The sequence below is a fragment of the Anthonomus grandis genome, chromosome 3 (assembly GCF_022605725.1).
Source record: "Anthonomus grandis grandis chromosome 3, icAntGran1.3, whole genome shotgun sequence".
NCBI lineage: Eukaryota > Metazoa > Arthropoda > Insecta > Coleoptera > Curculionidae > Anthonomus > Anthonomus grandis.
This window is the reverse complement of record NC_065548.1, coordinates 1,670,283-1,688,948: the sequence shown is the minus strand read 5'-3', so window position 1 is coordinate 1,688,948 and position 18,666 is coordinate 1,670,283. Positions and strand designations below refer to the sequence as shown.

General features: G+C 28.8%; 1 long non-coding RNA gene across 2 annotated transcripts in view; it reads left to right on the top strand.

The window, feature by feature from the left end:
• Nucleotides 1–15,206, top strand: part of LOC126733739 (uncharacterized) — a 178,909-nt gene extending 163,703 nt beyond the window's left edge. Inside the window, exons 2-4 of one of the 2 annotated variants that reach the window (XR_007659844.1) lie at nucleotides 14,095–14,734; nucleotides 14,820–15,028; nucleotides 15,099–15,206. This is a non-coding gene — a long non-coding RNA (uncharacterized LOC126733739). The remainder of the gene's footprint in view (nucleotides 1–14,094; nucleotides 14,735–14,819; nucleotides 15,029–15,098) is intronic. The other variant, XR_007659845.1, reaches the window with a different exon arrangement.
• Nucleotides 15,207–18,666: the final 3,460 nt, after the last annotated feature.

The following is an 18,666-nucleotide window of genomic DNA, read 5'->3' as shown; positions in this document are numbered from 1 at the left end:
TCTCCTGCCTTTTTCCATCCCATTTTTATGGGCCGGAACACTGCAACATCGCATGGTTGGAGAACTCTGGTTGCATTTGGATATAAGGCTATAACTTCAATGTTTAACTCATTACAAAGTAGGCTCAAGTCATAACTTAAATGGGACTTATGCCCATCCAAAAATATATTACAGGGAATTGTATATTATTATTCACCAAAAACGGATGAAATATATTTTTCACATAATCATAGAACGTATCTGCCGTCATCCACCCATTGTCGGATCTTCCAATGCCCCAATCAGGATCTTTGACAGTCTGACTTATTTTTTCTGGAACTCGCTTGTAAGGATACACTATCATTGGCGGACAAGTTAATCCAGAAGCAGAAAACGAAAACATGATAGTGATGCTTTCCTTAGATAATCCTTTTTCCACAGAATAAACATTTTTTGCGCCTTCTCTAGCAAAAACTTTGCCAGTTTCTGGGCAAATCTGAAACCCGGATTCATCGCCATTGTACAATCCTTTTACCATAAAATCCAATATTTTTTCTCTAAATTTACTCAACTGCCTGGAAGAAAACACCTATTTTTGGTCTTATATAATTAGTAGAAAATCATGTTTAGTTATAAGAAAATTGTAATTTTCAATAGAAAACAACCAATAACTATTTCTCTTTTTTTTTTCAAAATTAGCCTAAAAATGTTAAAAATATAAGGCGTGTCTGTATTTGGGTCACCTTCAGACCGTTAGAGCGACATGTGGTAGGACAATTCTATTCCAGAAAATATTCTGATCTGGATGAGTAGGACAGTGCTTTCCAGTGAGCAGAACATAACTTGTTTCTAAAACCCCCAAAAATGTTCATCTATACACGTTTCCAGATAATTTTGTATTCCCAGTATTCTGGAAAAGCCCTTTGGAATCCTCCTTCCTTGAAGGAATTTTATTATTTAATTATTTATTAATTTGCGAAGTGTTGGAAGAAGAGAGTGAAGTCAATTTTCAGGTCACATTTATAGTTGCTCATTTAAAATTTAATTTTCTTATAATAAGAAATCCTTAAATATTTAAATAATATTCAAAAGTCAATGGATAATAGCCAAAGAACAGACTTTAAAAATTTTACAAATGTTCAAAGTATCGGTGTTCTCAATTTTTCTCCTACAAAGGGTTACAGCTGTTTTAACTCTTCTTTATCCGAGAAAATATTAACGAAAAATGTTTAAACATTATTTAATGCCATAAAAAGGTTTTTTATCGATTTTTATACTTATATACACATAACAAGTACAAAGCGTTTAACATAAATACCAATTTTTTTTTCTAAATTTACTCAACTGCCTGGAAGAAAACACCTATTTTTGGTCTTAGTTAATTAGTAGAAAATCATGTTTAGTTATAAGAAAATTGTGATTTCCAACAGAAAACCACCAATAATTTTTTCTCTTCTTCTTTCAAATTTAGCCTTAAAATATCCAAATGTTTCAAATATTAAGATAAATGATAATTTAATTTCAACATTATTTGTATTAATTTTTATTGAGCGCTATTTATAAAAAAAATCCTTTTTCAAGAAATATAAAAAAAAACTTATATTATTTATGTATTTACCAAAAATGACAACACGAAGCAAATATTAAAAATCGCACTAAAAAGACAAAAGGAACTGACGAAATAAAAATTAATTCAGTCTAAATAAAATCAATTTATATTTATTTGTAATAAACCTAAGTTGTTATAGTAAAATAAAATTAATTAAGTGTGTAGACAAAAATAATTATTTCAATAATCTAATTACTACCGTTTATCGATAAATCAATCAAAAATTGTCTTTTATATTCTGACATTAATTTTAGCAATTTTCTAATTTTTTCTAATCCAATTTTATCGATGGCTTTGATTCGGGAACAGTTGGCACGCGTCAGCTCTCCATAGGCTACTTCGCCGTTCCTCTTTTGCTTTGTGCGAAACAAGGATATGACGGAGCGTCTTAGTAGCGGAACGTCCGAACTGGTCTCCATTTTTTTTGTTATATTTTGTATTGTTAGAAAAATTTAATTTCCGTTTTAATTCTTGGCGTGTGATAAATATTTTGTTTAATTATTTTTTTTTATTTTTGAGGCTTTGGTCCTTTTTTATGTCTTCCTTTTTCCCAAAAAAAAGGAATTAATTTTGCACATTTTTTTGGTTTGTAATTTTTACGTTACCAATAAATTGGAAAAAAAAATTAGATATACATAAAAAGGGTTTTTTATCGATTTTTATATTTACATACATATAATAAGTAGAAACCTTTTACCATAAATTCCAATTTTTTTTTCTAAATGTACTCAACTGCCTGGAAGTAAACGCCTATTTTTGGTCTTAGTTAATTAGTAGAAAATAATGTTTAGTTATAAGAAAATTGTAATGTCCAATAGAAAACAACCAATAACTATTTCTCTTTTTTTTTCCAAAATTAGCCTAAAAATGTTAAAAATATAAGGCGTGTCTGTATCTGGGTCGCCTTCAGACCATTAGAGCGACATCTGGTAGGACAATTCTATTCCAGAAAATATTCTGATCTGGATGAGTAGGACAGTGCTTTCCAGTGAGCAGAACATAACTTGTTTCTAAAACCCCCAAAAATGTTCATCTATACACGTTTCCAGATAATTTTGTATTCCCAGTATTCTGGAAAAGCCCTTTGGAATCCTCTGATTTGATTAGCGGACATTTTCACTATCTGGTAACCAAACTTCTCGTGATTCCTTACACTGTAGCATTCAATTTTCTTCTAGAAACACTTCATAAACTTCATTCTGTATACTGCCACTTTCATTAGTCCACGATAGTTGTTGATCACATCAACTTTCCGCAATCTTTTATAAACAACATGAGGAATCTTGAAGGTAAGAAATATTAAAGAATCCACATGAATGCTGTTTCTAGTCCCTCTAGTTGAATTGACTGACACCTGGAAAAAGAGAAATGACTTTGAAGGAATTTTATTTTTTAAATTTTTTATTAATTTGCGAAGTGCTGAAAGAAGAGAGTGAAGTCAATTTTTAGGTCAGTTGTATTGTTGCTCATTTAAAATTTAATTTTCTTATAATAAGAAATCCTAAAATATTTAAATATTATTCAAAAGTCAAAGGATAATAGCCAAAGAACAGACTTTAAAAACATTACAAATGTTCAAAGTATCGGTGTTCTCAATTTTTTTCCTACAAAGGGTTACAGCTGTTTTAACCCTACTTTATTCGAGAAAATATTAACGAAAAATGTCTAAACGTTATTTAATGCCATAAAAAGGTTTTTTATCGATTTTTATACTTATATACACATAATAAGTACAAAGCGTTTAACATAAATACCAATTTTTTTTTCTAAATTTACTCAACTGCCTGGAAGAAAACACCTATTTTTGGTCTTAGTTAATTAGTAGAAAATCATGTTTAGTTATAAGAAAATTGTGATTTCCAACAGAAAACAACCAATAATATATCCAAATGTTACAAATATTAAGATAAAGGATAATTTAATTTCAACATTATTTGTATTAATTTTTATTGAGCGCTATTTATAAAAAAAATCCTTTTTCAAGAAATATTAAAAAAAAATTATATTATTTATGTATTTACCAAAAATGACAACACGAAGCAAATATTAAAAAACGTACTAAAAAGACAAAAGGAACTGAAGAAATAAAAATTGATTCAGTCTAAATAAAATCAATTTATATTTATTTGTAATAAACCTAAGTTGTTAAAGTAAAATAAAATTAATTAAGTGTGTAGACAAAAATAGTTATTTCAATAATCTAATTATTACTGTTTGTCGATAAATTAATCAAAAATTGTCTTTTATATTCTGACATTAATTTTAGCAATTTTCTAATTTTTTCTAATCCAATTTTATCGATGGCTTTGATTCGGGAACAGTTGGCACGCGTCAACTCTCCATAGGCTACTTCGCCGTTCCTCTTTTGCTATGTGCGAAACAAGGATATGACGGAGCGTCTTAGTAGCGGAACGTCCGAACTGGTCTCCAATTTTTTTGTTATATTTTGTATTGTTAATTTAATTTTTGTTTTAATTCTTGATGTGTGATAAATATTTAGTTTAATAATTTTTTTTATTTTTGAGGCTTTGGTCCTTTTTTATGTCTTCCTTTTTCCCAAAAAAAAGGAATTAATTTTGCACATTTTTTTGGTTTGTAATTTTTACGTTTCCAATAAATTGGAAAAAAAAATTAGATATACATAAAAAGGGTTTTTTATCGATTTTTATATTTACATACATATAATAAGTAGAAACCTTTTACCATAAATTCCAATTTTTTTTTCTAAATGTACTCAACTGCCTGGAAGAAAACGCCTATTTTTGGTCTTAGTTAATTAGAAGAAAATAATGTTTAGTTATAAGAAAATTGTAATTTCCAATAGAAAACAACCAATAACTATTTCTCTTTTTTTTTCAAAATTAGCCTAAAAATTTTAAAAATATAAGGCGTGTCTGTATTTGGGTCACCTTCAGACCATTAGAGCGACATGTGGTAGGACAATTCTATTCCTGAAAATATTCTGATCTGGATGAGTAGGACAGTGCTTTCCAGTGAGCAGAACATAACTTGTTTCTAAAATCCCCAAAAATGTTCATCTATACACGTTTCCAGATAATTTTGTATTCCCAGTATTCTGGAAAAGCCCTTTGGAATCCTCTGATTTGATTAGCGGACATTTTCACTATCTGGTAACTAAAGTTCTCGTGATTCCTTATACTGTAGCATTATTTTATAAACAACATGAGGAATCTTGAAGGTAAGAAATATTAAAGAATCCACATGAATGCTGTTTCTAGTCCCTCTAGTTGAATTGACTGACACCTGGAAAGAGAGAAATGACTTTGAAGGATTTTTATTTGCGAAGTGCTGGAAGAAGAGAGTGAAGTCAATTTTTGGGTCACTTATATTATTTCTCATTAAAAATTTAATTTTCTTATAATTAGAAATCCTCACTAAAAACTTCCGTTAATCTTTATCGTATCTGGGGCCCATTTGCTGCGCCATTAGTTTTCATTTTAGGAGCGGTAAAACTGATATTTTCCTTTATGGTAATTTACCCTCTCGCACATATATATATATATATGTAATTATACATAAAAGGTAAATCCTAGAGGGTTCGGCCTACACAAATCCCCTTAATCGTAGAGATAAAACATAATTTTAAAGTGAGGGACTGACCCTAATACACTACTTTTTGCAATGCATTACTGGCCATTGCTATATATAGAGAAAATAGAGCAGAGTAGGTAGAAAAACTTTAAGGGAGGGGGTAAATAGAGGGAGTTCGTTTGGTGCTTAAACGTTAAATTTAGCTTTATATTATTTATCGAATAAATAAATACAGGTTATCAGGAAAGTCCAGTAGTTAGCGTAAACTGCTAGTCAATTACAGCGTTCAATTGGCGTAATTCAGTATATATAGGGTGTTTTACTATATTGCTGGAAATTATTTTTAAGTTTAAAATTTGGCCACTAGAGGCGTAATTAAAAGGTTAATAATTCAATTCTAATTTTCGATAGAAAATATCAGGTGAAATTTAGGTGCCTTTTTTTAACATAATTTGAAGCCTTGGAATATTTTTCATTATTTTAATAAAAGACTTATTCGATTTGGTTCAATTTGAACCTGAAATATAAGTACTTTAAAAAAATATTTTTTCCATTAGTACGCGAATTAAAAAAGAGATTAAATTGAAAATTAAATTAAGGCTCTACCGTATTTAGGCACAAAAGAAAGTTCGCTTCATCTAAGAATTATTCACCTTTCATTGTTCAGAACTACGAACTAAGAATTTAAACTTCATAAACACAAACCACATCATGTATACTTGCACCAAACTTTCTCCGAAAATGAAGAATCAGTATTTCCGGCAGTGTGTCATAATGAATTTATCTATTAAGTCAAGTAGTTGTAACAAAAATGAAAGTAGTTTAGATTAGCTAGTGAAATTGGCCACCACAAAACTTTGTAGCTTAAAACTTTAATTTTTCTTCTTAAAATCACCTTATGATTATATGATTTTATTATGATTATATTATGATATATAGATTTTTTTAAACTAAACTCCATACTGTACATACAATTATTTAAATATTTTAACACCGCATTCAAAATTAATTCGTATAAACAATGCACATCTCGTATGAAAATTACTAATATGTCGTTGCGTTAAATAATTTGTTTCCGTATGCAATTTGACAATTATAAATTATCGTGCCATACGGACGGCATATTATCTCGCAACGGCGGATCTGCTTTGCGTTCACGCATTCGTAATTATTAAAACGGTCGAATTATAATTATAATTAGTGCTTTTCTCCCGTAATAATGGCCCTAAATGGGAAATTAATTAATATTTACCCCACTTATTTTTTCTCTTTTATATTCTCTATTTTTTTTTGGCCTATTTTGGATGACAATTGAACGTACGCTCTAAAAGTATTCTTGTTGTAATGTATATTTTTTTTCCATTACAACATTCGGTGGTTTACTGCAGTGTAAAGTTTATAGGTAAATTCCATTTTTCACTACATCATATACTTTTCAATTAGAAGCAGTTAGTCTTAACCGATTAAGGATTTTTAATTTTCTCGTACCTCCTTTGGTCTTTCCTCGTCGATCCTCGAAATTTCACTTTTTAATAAATTTTTAGACTGTCCTGATATTAAAAAAAAAATCAATAACCAAAATGTATTATAATAATAATAATACTCGTTCCAACCGCCCAAAAATTCCACTAAAATATAAAATGATTATTTATTATCGTTAATTTCGTTTAGAAATTATGGCTTTTGTTAATCAATAAATAATATACGTACGTATGTACGTATATAAATGGTGTATCTCCTCTGAATAATAAACCGTCCAGATGGTGATTTTAATTTATACGGCTAGTGCGTCGAATATTATTGTATACCGTCGAGCATAATTTAAATTAAATTAAATTATGGTTTTTTGATGCCGGATTCGTATTGTTAATAATACGGTTTTATAAATGTATTTTTTTTTAATATATTGTTATGTTTAAAAGAATTTGTTTGAAAATTTTTTTAAAATTTGACATTCGATTACAAGAAAACTATGAGCATTTTTTTACTTCAGAATTACGTTAAATAGTATCATTTTAAGTGGTTTTAAAAAAAAAATCATATTTTTGTTATTTACTCACAAAAGTGCATGCAACTTTCATTGGTAGTTAAAGAAGGGATCAATTTAGGGCATGATCGTTTCAAACATATTTTTTTAAATTTGATTTTTTGAGAAATAAATTGTCAATTACAGATGGAACCGCTATGCTGATCCTATGTAGAAAAATGTTCTGTTTCTTAAAATCCTGTATATTTTTGAAAAACGTGAATCAATATAAATAACTAATAATAATAGTCGTGGGTATTTTGGACAATGTATGCAACTTTCCAATAGAAAAATGATGCCTCGACTGCCTGGAATTATAAAACAATTTTAATCTAAATGTTAAATACAAATTAATTAATCATTCTAGGCAGTTAATGCTCAGTTTTAAGTAAATTGTCCGATTATTTTAAAGAACTACAGTTCGAGTGCCTAGAATTGTAAAACAATTTTAATCTAAATGTTAACTAAAAATTAATTAATTATTCCAGGCAGTTAAAGATTAGTTTTAATTAAACTGCCTATGATTTTTAGACATTTACAATTTAATTGTATAAAATACAGACATCAATGAAGACAAAGTATTGTTGCCAAATATTTTTATTAGTATAGATAGTGCCATTAAATTACATTGGAAATAAGAGTGAAATTGTACTATAACTTATAAAATACGGATTTTTTAAATAAATAATGTTTAAAAACGTGTTTTTGTAGACTTTGATGAGCTCTAAAAAATGTGTTATTTGACATACTGATACTTAATTTTTTTTTAGTGTAGTAAATTATAATAAAATCATACTATTTAGAAAATATTGTTCAAAAATTGGCTTTTGGTAATTTCAAGGAGCTCCTAATTTGTAAAAAGATATAATTTAAATATTAATAATAAATAAATTAGTTATTTATATTGTTGACATTTTTAATGCTCAAGTTCCTTAAATAGACAAATCCTGCCTCGACTGCCTGGAATTGTAAAGCAATTTTAATTTAAACGTTAATTATGAACTAGTTAATTATTTCAGGCAGTTACAGGTTAGTTTTAATTAAACTTTATTGTCAATATAGACATCAAGAATTCACTGCGTAAAAAAAAATTAAATTATTAACTAACATTAAATCTTTAATATATAAAAAAATTAATAGTACAATTACCTAAATCTCCATTTACTTTTCTCACCTTCTACTGGTATAGGTCCATACTATTACAATTAAATGGCAATTAAAAGGGATGCATATTTTATGCATAACTTAAATGGATACGACATTCGTTACGCATTATTTGCTTAAAACGTCTAAATCTTAATAATTTGTTATGCTCTAAAGCTTAAATTTGCTTAATTCTTCCAGGCAGTTGAGACCATCTTCTGGATTTAATTCATGCAAATAAATCCGCCTTTTATGGGAATTTAAAAGCAATAAGTAGTAAATATAACTGCTTGTATAGAATAAAAACTAACCTCAACTGCCTGCAAGAATTATTATTGTGAATGTGTATTTATTTTATAACGAATCTTAAGGAATAAGTTATTCTATTGGACTTTTTCGTTTTACTGGAAGAAATTAATAATTAATGACATCACAATAATTGAGCATAGATTCTAGGTTATTGATATGCAAACCTATGATTTTACGTACAATTTTGTAGATCAGGCATTTCGCGTATGAATTATAAATTTGATCAATTTAAGACAGTTACTTATTGATTCATATTTATCCTATTACAGGCAATTGATTTTAAAAATCAATCAATTTTTATAATTTTAGGCAGTTGAACATCAAATCATAATCCTTTTTTCAATATTAAACAATTGATCAATAATGCTTAAGTTTCGTATTTCAGGCAGTATGTCATGAATTTATACATCAAGTCAAGGAGTTTTATTTTATTTTATTTTTTTATTATTTTCAGTGATTGAATCTGTTTATTTCACATCTTTTAGCTTTGATTCATAGTTTCGTTAATTTCAGCTAGTTAGTTTTTGATTCACTTATTTTCTATATTAGGCAATTGATTATAGAATCTTTATTATATGATTCCAGGCAATTAATATACAAGCATTTATTACAAATTTGGTTGCAATTGATTCAGACTTGCACTCTCAGACATTTGGGTAGTGATTTTCTTTTATTTTAGGCAATTGATTTCAAAGAAAGGAGTGAACTAGAGGACTTGTAATTCTTTTATTTTATGTAATCGATTATTGATTACTATGTCTTTTCTATTTAAGACGAATAAGCATAAAATCTCAGTTATATGATTCTAGGCAATTGATGTGCAACTTTATGATTTTGGGCAATGTCAGGCACTTGAGTATTGATTTTTTTTATTACAGGCAGTTCGAATATAAAATAATAATTTCATGCAGTTAATTATTAATTCATATTTTTCCTATTCCAGGTAATTGAATCTGTTAACTCCATATTTTAAAAATCTGGTTTATTGTCTCATTAATTCAGGCAATGATTGAGCATAGTATCTTATTATACGATTCTAGACAATTGATATACAAAGCCATCAATTTGTGCATTTTATTATTGATTTATTTTATTCCAGGCAATTGACTTTGAAAACCCTTAGTTTTTTTAAATTTCAGGCAGCTGATCATCAATTCTTGATTTTTTTCTCAATATTAAACAATTGATTATTCATTCTTGAGTTTTATAGTTTAGGTAAAGTGCTATGAATTTTTATATTTTGCCTCAAATCAAAGAGTTCAAATATTGAAATATTGACTTGTGATTCTCTTATTCCAGGTGATTGATTATTGATTTCTATTTTTTTTTGTATTTATGACCAATGAGCATAGGTTCTGAATTATATGATTCTAGGCACTTGATTATTAATTTTTTTATTACACGCAGTTCGCGTATGAATTAGTAATTTTATCAATTTCATGCAGATAATTATTGATTATTATTTTTAATATTTCAGGCAGTTTGTTATGAATTTAGGCATCAAATCAAGCAGCTGAATTTCAGGAGTTCTTAAAACTCTGGTTCATTATTTTATTACTTAAAGGCAATGATCGAGTATATTATCTTTACTTTATGATTCTAGGCAATTCATAGACAAACCCATCAATTTGTGCCCTTGATTATTAATTTTTTTATTCCAGCAAATTGACTTTGAAAACCTTTATTTTTTATTATTTCGGGCAGCTGATCATCAATTCTTGATTTTCTTTCAATAATAAACAATTGATCATTCATTCTTGAGTTTTATAGTTTAGGCAATGTGTCATGAAATTTCGCCTCGAATCAAGGAGTTGAACTAGAATGCTTGTTATTCTCTTATTCCAGGTTATTGATAATTGATTACTTTTTTTTGCATGCAAACTCATAATTTTGCATATTGTCAGGCACTTGATTAATACTTCTTCATGTATGAATGATTTGTGTTATTTATTGATTTAATCTAATTTTTGAGTCTTGTATATCTGCCACTGTGTAATGAATTTATTTATCAAGTCAAGGAGTTGTTATTTTTATATTTCAGGTGATAGAATCTGTTAATTCTACTCTGATTTATAGTTTCATTAATTTTAGGCAGTTGAATATTGATTAACTTTTTTCTTTCAACTTCCAGGCAGTTGAGCATAGAATCTTAATTACACAATTTTTGGCAATTAATGTGCTAATCCATGATTTTACGCATTGTCAAATAGTTGATTAATTAATTTTTTATTTCAGGTAATTGACTTCAAATACGCTTATTTTCTTTAATTCCAAGCAGTTGATTTTCGTGATTTTTGATTCCTTCTTCAATACTTAATAATTGATTATTAATGCTGTGTCCTGATTTTATGCATCAAGTTAACGAGTTGAACTTAAGAAATTATAATTCTTTTATTTCAGGTGATTGATTATCGATTCCCCTTTTTCCTATTCTAGAAAATTGAGCATAGATTCCTAATTATATGATTCTTTTCTCTAATGTGCAAATCAGTTATTTTGCATAATTTCAGCTACCTTTTCAGAGATTTAATGACTTTTTGATTTTAGACAGTTCGTGTATAAATTAACAATTTTATTAATTTTAAGTAATTATTGATTGATTTGTATTGCTCCTATTCCATGCAATTAACTTCTGGGGTTTAATATCGTCAATTCCAGACCGTTGGTTTTCAAATCTTGATTCCTATTTCAATATTTAACAATTGATTATTAATTCTCAAATTTTGTATTTTGACAAGGTTTAATGACTTCATTCACATTCATGAAGTGAAGCAGTTGTAACTCTTTTAGTAGTTCATATAATTGAACCTGTTAATTCTATATCTTATAGCTCTTATTCATAGTGTAAATAATTCCAGGCAGTTGATTATTGATTCTCTTTTTTCCTATTTAAAACAAGAGCATAGAATCATATAATTGATTTTAGGAAATTGATGTGCAAACCCTTAAATTTGTGCACTGTCACAAACTTGATCAATGATTTTTTTATTCAAAACAGTTCGCACGTAAATAAATGACAGTTAATTATTGATTTTTATTTATCATAATCCAAATAATTGATTTAAAAAACCGAATTTTTTGGAATTTCAAACAGTTGATCAACTTCAAATCTTGATTCTTTCTTTAATAATAAATTATTAGTCATAAGTTCTTGAGTTTTGTATTTCAGGCATGAATGAATTGATGAATCAATTCAAAAAGTTGAACTTGAGGAGTTCAATTTAATCTATTTATTTCACTCTGATTCATAGTTTCATTAATTTCAGGCAGTTGATTATTGATTCACATTCTTCCTATTCCAGGCAATTGATTAGCAAACTCGTGATTTTGCACACTATGAAGCACTTACTTATTGATTATTTTTTAAACATATTTTATTAAAAACCTAGAACAATTCACATGCCTTCTTCTACCTTTAATTTACTTGTGTGTGTTAGAGTGGATATTCTACATACTGGTCCTTTGAGCCGGATTTGCATCCAATAATTTTAATCCGATTCGAAGGACTAGTAAGTAAAATATAATGGACTATATGGATAAGGCAAATAAAACTCAACATATTTACTATTTGTTTATATTTAGGTCTGTAACTTGTAAGAAGTTATAGAGGTATTGACTAAAATGTGCAAATGCAACATTTGGATATTGTGTTCTTTTATTATTCTTGTCACGTAATATTTTTACAATATTTTTTCTATATTAGGCACCGACATGTCTCATATACTAGACATGTCAGATGTCATATAATAAGCCATGAGGTATTTAAGTATACTACAATTAAGTATATTTTTGCTATATCCTAAGGAGTTTTGTTAGATGTTTTACAATACTTTCTTCTTTAGTACGAGTAGGAAAAGCATTATTTTTCTTAGTTGTCTTGAAGAAGCCAATGAGCAGAAACGCTGTACGACCCTTATTAAATTAAGCTGAGCACTCATTTTAAAATCTGGAAAACTAATTGAGATAATAATAATAATAGTAGTATCAGTAATAATATTAATGCGATATGATACGCAGTAAATTAATAACAAATTTTCTGATCTTCAAGTCCAATATTCAAGAATCTAGTACAGCTGTTGTCATGAAATAAAAAGCGTATTATTTGTTAATTAAATATAAAATTAATTAAGTAAAAAATAAATTTTAAATTTAATTTTTATAACAAATAAAATAAAATTAGTTTAATTAAATATTAAAAAAAAAATGGCTTTTCAAGGTATCCCTATCTTCAAACTTCACCATCTACTTCAAAGTCCAATATCCAAAGAACCACTTACACTTTTCTGATGAAACAGAAAGCATGATATTCAAAAAACTATTCTCTATGTCTCTTAAGACAAACTTAAGGGAATTTTAGCGTAATTTTCCGTAATACCTCCCTATAAACCCTGCATAGCAATTCTGCTAATGCTCTCTAAAAACCAGAGAGAGAGAGAGATTAACCAGAGTGTAGTTATGTTTTCTGGGATTATTTAAAAGATAACCTAATTTCTTCCTTATGCTCCCATATACTGGCCGGACCTACGAGCAGCATAAGCCGGAAAAACATAATGCAGCATCTCTGTTGCTCCTCCCCTCGGTTAATTTAATTACTGCCAGAATTGTTCTCATATTTCTACACGGAGATTCACGTGTAGCTCTTTCTCTCTTTCGGTCAAAACATACGTCGCTCTATAATATTATTATGAAACTTTATAACGAGCCGAAATCTGTTAAGCGCGTTTCTCATTATTTTACGTGCAGGTCCAGATCGGCAGGGATTTTTGCTGTTTGCAGGAAAGTTGTTGCCTAATTAGTGAGTTTGTATATATGAAAGTTCATCTAATTTTTTTTGTATTTATATAGAGTTTTGTTTTAGAGCAGAATACAGGATGTATTAAAAATATCTATTTTTTTGCTTAATAAGGACTGTTACTGGAAAACTCCATTTCTTTTTAATAAAAGGAGCGGTGAAATGGCCAAAACCCGAATTTTTTTCCTTTTTTATAGACGAGTCATCCGGCGTCTATGTAAAGTGTATGTAAATAAAAGTCTATTTGCTTTTTTCTCTCGTTACCGACCCAAGGATTCCATTAGCTTTGTTTGCGGGAGTTTCGGCTCAACTTTACTTTTAATGCGGACAAACTTCCGCGGTACTTGTGTTGTTTTTTCGCTCTTCGTCTCCTTCTCCTCCTCCTCCTCTTTCCCCTTCCAAAAAATCTGTTTGTTCTCACGATGACATCCACGATTATTTTACTACATAAACGTTTGTGTTAATATCTGAAGAGGTCCAGTTGCAACAAGATGATGCGCCTTCGCCATTTTGAAGAGAAATTTGAATGGTTGTATCATTCATTTTCAATTTCAAAATCTCAGGAACCGTTTGGCCGATTTTCATGACATGAAATGTATGACATTTAAAAATGTGTTGTTTATAAATTTTGTCTTTAGTTCATAGTTATGCAAGAAATATTTTTGGAAATATCGTCTTTTTTAGGTAGTAACAGATCAAGTCTGATCTGCTCGGTGACCACCCACTTCAAAGTCCAAAATTCGAGGAACTACCAGAACTATTTTAATGAAATGAAAAGCATAAGTATTGCCTAGAAATTTTATTAATAACTCATAGTAGTTCAACAAATAGTTTAGGAATTATCGTTTTATTTAAGGTACCAAAGTCCAAAGGCAAAATCTGATCTACCAGGTGACCACTCATTTCACAACAGCGAAAACCTGAGGCACTTTCACCATTTTATACAGAAACTTAATAAGATGTCCTTTTATCAAGCCAAGGTGCATTCGCCATTTTATCCGGAAGATTTTTCGCAAAAACAAAACCTGATATATGTAACCATTTTCACATGAAACAAGACACATTTCAGAAAATTATTGTCTAGACATTCTATTAATAGCTTACAAGAAGTACTATTAAAATATTTCTTATTTATCGTTTTTTTTAGACAGTAAAGTCAAAGGACGAAGTCAAGGTGACCACTCACTTCCAGAGTCTACATGAGGCACTTTCACCATTTTATACGGAAATTTAGTAAGAACTCCTTTAACCAAGCAAAGGCGCATTCGCCATTTTGTCCTGAAATTCTGAAATGTAACCATTTTCATTAAACGAAAAGCATCAGGTTCAGAAAGTATTTGAAATTGAAATTTTACTTATAGTTCAAGAAGTATTTTCAAAATTATTTTTATTTATCGTTTTTTTTTTAGACAGTAAATTCAAGGGACAAAATCTGATCTATCAGGTTAGAGCCCACCCATATGAAGCACCTTCACCATTTTATACAGAAACTTAGTAAGAACTCCATCAACCAAGTAAAGGCGCATTCGCCATTTTATCCGGAAATTTTTTCAAAAGGATAAAACCATGATGTATGTAACCATTTTTTCATGAAACAAGAAGCATTAGGTTCAGAAAAGTAATGTCTAGATATTTTATTTATATTTCAAAGGAATTCAAGAAGTATTTTGATTTATCGTTTTTTTTAGATGGTAAAGTCAAAGGATAAACTCACTTCAAAGGCTAATATCTCAAGAACCACTAGGACGATTCATAATATTTATAAAGTATTGTCTAGAAACTATATTCAAAGTTCCAATAAAATTTTTTGGAAATATCGTAATTTTTATTCAAACTCATTTCAACAGTCAATATCCAAAGAACTGCCAAGATTATTCTAATGAACCAAAAAGGATAATATCCAGGAAAATATTCTTTAGAAATGTCATTTAAAGTTCAAATTAGTCTATTGGATATTTTCGCAAATATCGGCCCTTTGAAGTCCAGGAAGACATTTTGATCTACTCAGGAACCACCAGAAACATTCTCAAAAAATAAAAAACACGATAATCAGAAAAGTATTGTTTAGAAATTTCATTTATAGTTTATAATATTAAAATCTTTTTTTTTTTAAATATCGTAATTTTTAATCACTAAAGTCCAAATACAAAGTTTGATCTACCGGGTGCTCACTCACTTCAAAAGCTAAAATCCCAGGAACCATTAACACTATTCCCATGAAACTAAAAGTAAAATTTTCAGAAAAATATACTTCACAAAATTTGTCTAATACTCAAAATTATTCAACAAATATTTCTGGAAATATCGTCCTTTTAAGGTAGTAATGTCCAATTCAATATAACTTACTCGGTGCGCGATACTATCAACAAAATATGCTAAAAGCCAATTCATACGAAGCACCTTCGCCATTTTATACAGAAGTTTTATTAGAAGTTTTTTCAGCGAACCATGGGCGCCTTCACCATATTATCCAGAAAACTCCTCAACTGTATAAATTTTGATATATTATGTAAAGCATGATATTCGGGAAATTATTGTCTAGAAATATTTTTTATAGCACTATTTTAATAAAACTAAAAGCAGGATAATCAAAAACATTTTTTACAAAATATATTTAAGATTTAAAATTGTACAATAAATATTTCTGGAAATATTGTCCTTTTAAGGCATAACTAACTCGTGTGCATTCGCCATTTTGTACAGAACGTTGGTGAGAATCAACGAAACAGGGGCGCATTCATCATTTCGTCCACAAAATTCATTAAATGGATGAAATCATATGTATTACCAATTTCTCATGAAAAAAAAACATTATATTCAGGAAAGTATTTTCTAAAAATGTTATTTATAGCCCAAAGTAGTTCAACAAACCTTTGAAATATCGTTTTTTTTTTGTAGACAGTAAGGTCCAACGAAAAAGTTTGATCTGTTAGGTAACCGCCCATTTTAAAGTCCAAAATCTTAAAAACTACCAATACTATTCTGATGAAATAAATGGTGTGAATTCTGGAAAAGTATTTTTTTTTTAAATTTTAATCAGGGCTTAAAGTAATGTAATGGAAATTTCGGATTAATCCTGGAGAAAGAGTCTTTTGAGACAGTAAAGTGTTATCTTCACTTTAAAAGTCAAAATCTCAGGAACCACTGGGACTATTTTTAAGAAATAAAAAGCACGATATTCAGAAAGGTATTGTCTAAAAATTTTGTCAATAGTCTAAAGTACCTAACAAATATTTTTGGAAATATCTTAATTTTTAGGCCTTAAAGTTCAAAAACCAAACTCTGATCTATCAGGTGACCAATCACTTCAACAACTAAAATCTCACGAATCAATAATCCTATAAGAGAACAAAAGTATGACTTCAAAAAAAAATCATTACAAAATTTGTTTAAAGATTTAAAATTATACGGCAGCATTTTTTAGAAATATCGGACTTTTAAGGCAGTAATCTCCAAAATATAACTAACTTTCCATAAATTCCTCTTCAACTCGCCATTTTGTACTGAAGTCATGCTAAAAGTCAACCCATATATTGCACCTTCGCCATTTTAGACAAAAATTTATTTAAAAAGCAGAGGCGCATTCACCATTTTGTCCAGAAAGCTTCTTAAAAGGAGAAAACCGGGTACATAAGACATTTTTGTTATGAAATAAAAAGCCTGATATTCAGAAAAGTGTTTAAGCTAATATAATAATAGTTTTAAGCCAAATCGAACAAATATTTTCGGAATTATGGTTGCTTGTAGATAGTAAAGTCCAAGAACATAATTTGATCTTCTAGGTGACCACTCACTTCAAAAGTCAATATCCAAGAAACCACTAAGACTATTCTAATGAACTAAAAAGAATGATATCTAGAAAAGTATACTTTAGAAGTTTCATTCAGGGTGCAAGGTAGGGCAATTATAATTTTTGAAAACATCAGCCCGTTTAATTCGTTAGGTTCAAAATAGTTTAAACTCTTAAGTAATAATTTACTTAAAAAATCAAAATCTCAGGAACTACTAGGACCATTATTAAAAAATACATAGCTGATGATATACAAAAAAGTATTTTCTACAAAATTTATTTTTAGTATACAGTAATTAAAAAGTAATTATTAGAAATATGGTCTTTATTAACTACTAGTGACGACCAGGTGACCAGTCACATCAAAAATCAAAATTTTAGGAACCATTTTTATAAAGCTAAAAGTATGATGCTTAGAAAATTATTCGTTACAAAATATATTGAAATAATCAAAATTACCAAAAAAATGCTTTAAAATATCATCCTCTAGAGCCGGTAATGTCCAAAGCAATATAACTAACTGGGGCGCATTCGCCATTCTGTACAGAAAACCAACCCATTTAAGCCATTTTCACCATTTTATACAGAAGCTTAATCAATTATAAAGAGGCGCATTCACCATTCTGTCAAGAAAGCTATCTTTAAGCCTAATATACAGGGTGTTCGAAAAATAGATGGAGATATTTCAATGGGTAATTCGTTGTAAACGAATATGAGAAAAAGTTTTTATAAATATGGGTCCGGAAATGCACAGTTTTCAAGATACAAGGTGACATATTTTTTTAAAAATATTATTTTTTTATTATTAATATTCATTTTTCTAGAACTGCCACTTGTCAATGTCAAATGCAAAAATGATTTTTTGTCTTCCAAGGCACCTGTGTTTTTTTTAGCAAAAATTAATAATCCAATTTTGTCCAGTGGCATGCAATAAGACGGTATTTATTTCTTTGTTATTACCCAAAAAATTAACCAAAATTATCCAAAAAAATGCTTGGATAATTATTGAATTAACAAATATCATCTTCTTAAGGCAGTAACATCCAATGCAATATAACTAACTGAAGCGCATTCACCATTCTGTCAAGAAAGCTACCTCTAAGCTTGATATATGTAAGTCAACGTAAACAACTGGTCTAAACAACCCTTCTTTTGAGGCTTATGGCATTCTTAATCTTCTCACTAAAAGGAGAAAACCTGGTATATGAGACCTTTTTGTCATAAAGTAAAAAGCCTGATATTCAGAAAAGTATTGTCTAGGATCATAGGAAATAGTTTTAAGCCAAATCGAATAAATATTTTTGGAAATATTGTTTCTTGTAGCTAGTAAAGTCCAAGGACATAGTTTGATCTTCTAGGTGACCACTCACTTCAAAAGCCAATATCCAAAAAACTACCGAGACTATTCTAATGAACTAAAATGGATGATATGCAGAAAAGTGTTCTTTAGAAGTTTCATTTAGGGT